This window comes from Miscanthus floridulus, chromosome 18, assembly GCF_019320115.1.
Source record: "Miscanthus floridulus cultivar M001 chromosome 18, ASM1932011v1, whole genome shotgun sequence".
Taxonomy (NCBI): domain Eukaryota; kingdom Viridiplantae; phylum Streptophyta; class Magnoliopsida; order Poales; family Poaceae; genus Miscanthus; species Miscanthus floridulus.
The window spans coordinates 100247725-100255699 of NC_089597.1; the positions used below are offsets into that span (position 1 = coordinate 100247725).

Consider the following 7975-nt stretch of genomic DNA (forward strand, 5'->3'; position numbering starts at 1 on the left):
AAGTAGGGTCCAGTTATGAAGGAAGAACAAGCTATGTTCTTAATCTTCCTTAGTAATATCCCTTATGTGCAGATATAAAGATGACCTTAGCCATGACTACTAGGTGTAATTGCACTAATAAATGTATGCTTTGACCTGTAATTAAGAATGACTTAGGAATTATTCCTGTAATATTCTACTTAACCATGCTAATGCTATAGAAAGGAGTACTCTGAGTGATTTATCATTGATCCATACTTATCATATACATAATTTATCCTATAACTTACCCCTGTTGTGAGTAGAATATTGGTTATGGTTTACTTCTCCATCAGTAGTATAAGTTATCAATATATGTCTGTGCCAGACCTTCCCGTTGTTAAAATATAAATAACGATACCTAGAATACTCTCGGGTAAAGTGCTACAATGGTATATTATTTGTGCGCTTGTAGATTACTTTCATTCATATATATCTATATATTCTTCCTAGTCACATAAATTAATAAAGAACTACCCTAGTAGTATTACTCGATGGTACCAACAAGCATTTCTGGCACCAACACTAGGGATGACAACTTAGTAAAAGATGCTAAGGAATGTAAACAACATAGGGTGACTACTTAAAACAAGTGACACGTTAATAAATACCAACACATATGAGACTAGAGTAGTAATCCGTAGTATAGACATATTGTCTAGACTATAGGTTACCTGAGATTGCGCCCAATCCTATGGTTAGTTGTGGTAGCTCTAGAGGTGATAGCTCTGTCAGGACGTTGTAATCCACCGTGTTCGGATTGGTGTTCGTAGAGCTTTAGGCAGCCTTCCCCCAACTATGTTTTCTCACCCCCTCGAGAGTTGGAAAGGTACTGTTGCTCCAAAGTGTTATCATGTGTGATCACTATATCTACTCATGAATTAGTTATACCCTATAGAACCAAAGTAATAGAGAAGTATTTAGGAACTTTGAACTCACCTATTGTCCTCTCAACTTAGCTAGACTACTCATTTATTTTACCATGGAATTCTCTTATGTGTGTGTTATTATTCATAACTCTTATCATTATCAATACTTACCCCCACTTTAGTTTAGTCGGTATACTAGTTAGAAGGTACATGATGGTGAGCTATCAACTTCTTTAACCATTGTTTTCATATGGATAAATACGATACCTTGGAATACTCCTAGGTGAAAGCTACAACGGTATCCGTGCACTTACGGATTTATTTGTGTGCGTTTAAAAATACCAACAACCCCCACCTTGAGCACAACGGCTCTATTTCTTTGGGGGGTTTATAAATAGTGGTTGACTTGCTTGGGCTAACTCGCTTGGCCATTTGTATTGAGAATACATCCTAGTGAGCATAGCCAACACTCTCTAACTCACCTTGCTTGATTGAATCTTCATCTAGTGAGATTTGAGAGCATCCAAGTGCATTGCTTTGAGTGATTGCATCTAGAGGCACTTGGTGATTGTGTTTTGCTATGGATTTCATTTGTTACTCTTGGTGGCTGCTGCCACCTAGATGGCTTGCTGCAGCAAGGATTGTCGAGCGGAGGAAGGTGCTTATCTCTGGCTCTGATCTGGTGATTGTGAGGGGTTCTTGACCTTTCCCCACTGGAGAGCCAAAATGTATTTTAGTGGATTGCTCGTGGATTGTGGATCCTCATCTTGTGTTGGTTGTGTGGCACCCAATTGTAGGTTAGGTATGTGGTGCCTATTAGCGCGTGAACCTCCAAGTGAGTGAATTGCCACAACGGGGACTAGCTTGCCGGCAAGCAAGTGAACCTCGGAGAAAAATCTTTGTGTCATCATTGTCTCTTACCACAATAGTATAACTCACTACCTCTCTTGTGTATTGACATTCATAGTGTAGGTAAGCTCTTTAGTGTAATGTTGGTATTTATTAACGTGTCACTTGTTTAAGTATTCACCCTATGTGATTGAAATTCCTTAGCATCACTTTTACTAAGTTGTCATTCCTAGTGATGGTGCTAGAAATGCTTGTTGGTACTACCTAGTGCTAGTTCTTGAATGGCACTAAGAAGTACTTAAATATTGCATGTGACTAGAAAGAATATATATAAATAAAAGGAACCTACAAGCCCACAGATAATATACCATTGTAGTACTTTACCCAGGAGTATTCTAGGTATCATGATTTATATTTTTACCAGAGGGAAGGATGGGAAGTTGGAATATATTGATAACTTATACACATGATGGAGAAATAAACCATAACCAACTTCTACTCATAATAGGGGTAAGTCAAGAGATAAATGTATATGAATGGTAAGTAATAACTAATAATTGATCACTCAGAGTACTCCTTTCTATGGCCTTAGCATGGCTAAGTAGAATATTAAAGGAATAATTCCTAAGTCATTCTTAATTATAATTCAAAGCATACGTTGGTTAGTGCAATTACACTTAGTAGTCATTGCTAAGATCAACTTCATATCTACACATAAGGGATATTACTAAGGAAGATTAAGAACATAGCTTGTCTTCCTTCGTAACCGCATCCTACTTGTCCTATATTCGGGGAGTGGACTACAAAGGACTCAACAGGAGCGTCACATCCGTGATCTACCACATGACCCAGAATATAGGGTGTATCCATAGGTCAACAACGTATAAGCACCATGCTTACACAATGTTGACCACTAACCCCATGTACACCAGAGCGAGTGCTATACGAACTTATGTTTGAATATAATGATAATCTAGCTATACTAAGCATATAATCAAAGTAAACGATGAACATTATAGCTAGGAACATGAATGATATAAAGAACATTGTCATAACAATTATAGCAAACATATAAAAGTAATAAGAGATACAAACGAGAGAGGGGTACAAAAGCTATACCAAGCCACGCTCTTGACAAGATCGAGAATCCAAACAAAGCTTGCCTCCCTCTAGACCTAGCCTAGCTAGTTATGCCCTACAATATGGTGGAGCTCTGAAGATGATTAGGGTTTATGTCTTCTCTTGATTGAATGCAATGCCTGAGGGAGGGGGGTAGGGGCTGGTATATATAGGTCGGAGCATCAATCCTGAGCCCTTGGATCAAAGCGACTTGAATAAACGGCATAGATGCAATCTAGGAGGCAGTGGAGAATTGACATAATGAGATGGAGGTGGACAGGTGGGGCCACAGACCGGGTGGCCTGCTAGTGGGACTAGCCGGTCCCACCGATGGCCCCTCGCCCTCTGCTTCGGTGTGGTGTCCTCTGGTGTCCTCTAGAACCTTCTAGAGATGTTTATGCGATGAGTAAGCATGATTAATTCTAACATCTAGGTCCACCTTGATGGTTTTCTAGATAAACCCTACAGAAAATATAGATTCAACAAAACTCGTGGAATTTGTTAGTTTACACCCCTAAACCTATGTTGGTGATTATATTCATACCCTTATACATGTTATATTGACGGTTTATAATGTTCGTTAACTACCATCAACAAACTCCCCCAAGCTTAACCTTTGCTCGTCCCTGAGCAATGTTAAACTCAACAAATGGATCAGGAGTTGCATTGATATTTTCACTCCTCAAAAGTACACATGTGTTCAAACAAGAATTCTCCTCCGGATTAGAATAAACTGATCTGACTTTCAAACTTACCCATATTGCCTTCAACCATGGAGCTTCTTAGCCTTCACTTGGGTCTTGAGCAATTGAAAGACAGAACGATCAAGTCAAGCACTATGTCTCAAGCTCTTTGCTCAACTATTATTCTGGAGTTTTTATGGATTTTCAAAATAAAACTCAGAGCTTCCATTGTATGACACTCTTAAGTCTCTCAATATATGTGGTATTTGTGGATCCTCACCAAGGCAATAAAGATGTTGTGCCTTTCTCTTCCTACAACTAAGGCTTATGCGGATCTCATAGAAGTGGAGAAAGCATGAAAGAGCATACTTGCAATACATATATTATAAAGTCAAACCTCAAATCCAAAGAGAGTTAAGTCATTTACAATCAAATCAAGATGTGCATGTGTATGGATATATGTTGGATATATTTGGTGGATATATATGTGGCTAACCTAATTCTACTATGCTCCTTGAAAACATATCTTTCTTTTGGAATTTAGAAACAACTTTGCAAGAGAACATGTGCTATCTTATTCATCTCTTCTCTCTTTTTTTTCAGGCGAGCATCTGTGTACCCATTGTTTTTAATATCTTGGACACTTGTTTATTTTTTAACTCTTCTTTTTTATGAATAACTTTTGCATAGCCCATGCTTCTTTCTTTTGTAACAAAACTTTTGAGAGATAACAACAATAACTTGGAGCATTTATTTGGTGGATGCACAACCTAACAGACATATTTTTGGTGTTCACTCCCAGTGTTGGAGTAAAACATTTTTGAGTGGATCTAGATGGAATGACATGTTTTTGTGCCTACCCCCAGTGTAGGGGTAGTGTATTTGTCAGTGGTGTGTACGTGATCTTGATTTTAAAAGCATGACAAACCTCTCATAAGGGTCAACAAAGCTTGACTAAACTCAAGGCAAAACAAACAACGTATATGAGTGGAGGTTTTTCTAGCCTAAATAACATTTATGGCTCTAGTTGGAATTCAAGCTTTGTAATACAGGAGCTCGTCATGTAACATTTTTATGTTTTTCAAAAGATAAATCTCCAGAACTTTTGTATCACTTGGAACAAGATAAATAACAGCTTAGACCTTCTCATATCATATCCGTAAATTACCTAGACTTAGATCAAGCATATGCTATCCATGAGTTTCAAGTTCAGAGTAAATTCTTATATCAAAACAGTCTTATCCAATACTCGAGAGAATTTAAGGCTGAAAACTAGGTACTTGAAAGGAATTACAACAGAGCAACTATTCATCATTTCCATTTCAAGAAATCATCTTCAGAGTCCTTTTTATTTTGGCTCTTAAGAACAAACTTAAAACTAGAAACACACTTTTTATTTTGTTTTCATTTTTTAGATCACACAATACTTAATATATTTTTAACACAAAGATAAATTTTTATTTTGTTTTTAATTATGCATCTTTTTTTAGCATGAAGCAAACTCATAGTAAAAGGAAAGAAATACTTAGCTAGATACACGGGGGATGCTCTTCCCCCAAGCTAGATATTGTCGTGGTCCTTCTCAGAGCAGCCTTACCATCGGGTGTCCTTCTCGTCCAAAGGTAGAGCGAGACAAAGTCGACTAGGTGAACTTGCTCTTAACCATCCTGCAAAAACTTAAACAAGAACAACAAAACTCGTGGAACAGATTAGGATAAAGGGTTAGCGGTCAGCCGTCCGGAGATTAGTCATTCCTAAAGTTTAGAAATATTTTTTTTGAATTGGCAGACTTTAGCAGGATGTCTGTCTAGTATTTTTGGATTTTCCAAATATAATATATGCATGGTATTTTTATTTTTATGCCACCACGGTGAATATTCTGGGGGGGGGAGGGTTTACACACCGTAGAATTATTCACATGGGGCTTAGAATTTTATAATGCACTAATGAAATTTTTATTTCTTTTTCTAAATGCAAAGCATATGCAAAAAAGTAAATATGCTAAAGTAAAAATAATTCATGTAATGCGAGAAAAGTAAATATGGATAACTACCAATTTTTACCTCTTGGTGAGGGTTCAGATTTTCAAGTCTTCCGGATAGTACTTTTCTCCAGTCTTGTTCATTCTTTGGGTGCATCTGTCGGTCTTGAAGATGGAGACCTTGATGGTTGCACCTCTTGTGATGATGACTTTAATGTTGTTACCTTTTCCTTCCACACTTGCTTGGTCTATGGACTTGAATTAGGTAGAGTAGGTTCATCTTTCGCAACTTCTTTAGGTTCTTCATCTTCTTCCCATCTATTCTTTGGGGGTTGACTCCTTTGGTGTTGGGATAATCAGTGTCTCCTCCTAGAGTGGGTCTTCTTTGGATGCTCATAAGTGGTATAACTATTGAAATAGTAGCATACCTTTTCTCTAGGGAATTGGAAGTGGACTTGTCTAGATCCGACGTAGATGATCGTATTAGTAGTGTTGAGGAATGGTCTTCCAAGGATGATGGGTGTATCGTCTTTTTCTTCTCCCATGTCTAGAACCATGAAATCGGTAGGGGCATAGTGATAATGTATTCTCACTATGACATCTTTTGCTATTCCCTCTGGAAATTGAATTGATTGGTCCACCATCTTGGACATTATGTTGACACCTGACCCGATGTCATAGAAGGTCTTGTGGAATATTCTTTGTCCAATGGTACACTCGATCGTTGGTACGCCTAGATCATCCTTCTTAGTCAGATATGGTGAAGCTAGGAGGTGGTCATACACCGATCGGAGTGTGTTGATCATGTTAACTGATTCTTCTAGTGACTGCCTGGCTTTGTTCTTCCTTCTTCTCTGATTGTTTTTCTTCTTGGACAATGTTGTCTCTTCAAGCAGGTATGATGTTTGTGGATGTCTAGAAAATTGCAAGATATGATTCTTGAAACAAAACTTCTCCTTTTAATCCTTAATTATGAAGCAGATCTTAGCACTGTCCACGTAGATGATGGCTTTTGCGGTGCTCAGAAAAGGTCGGCCCAAGATAATGGGTGCCCTTACATCTCCACCTGTTTCCAAAACCATAAAATCTATGGGTACGTATGATTGTCCCACTCGAACAATGGCATCTTCAAGGACTCCCTTAGGGTAGCAGAGTGACTGATCTGTAAGCTACAAATGCATATTTATGTACAATAAAGTATCTCCATTAATTTTATCATATATTACCTTAGGCATGATGTTGACACTTGCTCTGAAGTCACAAATAGCTTCTTAGAAAATGTGTGGTCCAATGGCTATGGAGATGACAGGTCTCCCTGAATCACCTTTCTTCTCAGACAAGGAATAATCTATCCACCTTCCTGTTGATGGCTCCGTGTAGTAGTATGCTGCATTGTGAATATCGATAAGATTTTTAGTTTTTTTAGTTTCTAGATCTTCCGATTGCCCTGGAATCTTACCTTTGTCGGTTGGAGGAACAGTGGCCGCTAGCTAAACTATTTGTGATTCTATCATTTTATTAAAGCTATGCTGGTTTTTAATGGCTAAGAAGAAGCTATCCATTCTATTGTTTATATTTTCTAAAATTTTATCATTGGAAACTAACTTTCTAGACAAACCCTCCATTATTTTAGCTTGGCCAAAAATTAACTCTCTCAAGGGTGGTTGGTTATTGAAATTATTATTACCTTGATAGTTACCTTGGTAGTTTGGCCTTTGTTGTTGATTTTATCCTTGATTCTATTGAGGACGATAGTTGTTGTTGATGAAGTTCACATCCTCTTGGGATTCAGTATAGTTGTTCCCTAAATGCCCAATGTTTTCACACTCTTCACATGTCATGTGAGAATCATGAATGTGCATGAATTCTTGCTTCTCTATGGCTCGGCCTTTGAGCTTTTCATCAGCAAGTCCATCTTGGCAGACATCATGTCTACCTCCTTGAGTTGATGCATTCCATCACCTCTCTTGCGGGTCTAAAGACGTTGTTCATTCTAACCTTGGTTGGAGGCCATGTTCTCTATGAGAGGTGTTGCACCTAGGATTGTGAGTGATAGGAAAGCACCTCCAGCAGCAGCATCCATGTTCTCACATGTATTGTTGGTCAATCCATGGTAAAAAGTCTGCATGAGTAGCCAATTCTCCATCCTATGATGAGGACATTCTGAAATGTAGTCTTGGAAGCGTTCCCATGCCTCAGGGATAGATTCATCATGTTGCTGCTAAAAGCTTGAAATTCTCCCACGCAGAGCATTGGTCTTGCCTATGGGAAAGAACTTTGCTAGGAAGGCAGTGGAGCAGTTATCCCATGTAGTGTTTCTATCTTTATTGGCGTAGAACCATTGCTTTGCCTTCCCTAAGAGTGAGAATGGGAAGATGCAAAGTAATATGGCATCTCTGGTAACTCCTTTAATGGTGAAAGTGTTGTAGATCTCTAGGAAGTGTTGGAGATGAGCA

General features: G+C 38.3%; 1 non-coding gene across 1 annotated transcript; it reads left to right on the forward strand.

Moving 5' to 3' along the window:
- Positions 1-7663: 7663 nt before the first annotated feature.
- Positions 7664-7770, forward strand: LOC136524878 (small nucleolar RNA R71). The gene has a single exon (XR_010776230.1). It is a non-coding gene; the product is annotated as a small nucleolar RNA R71 (small nucleolar RNA).
- The last annotated feature ends 205 nt before the right edge of the window (positions 7771-7975 follow it).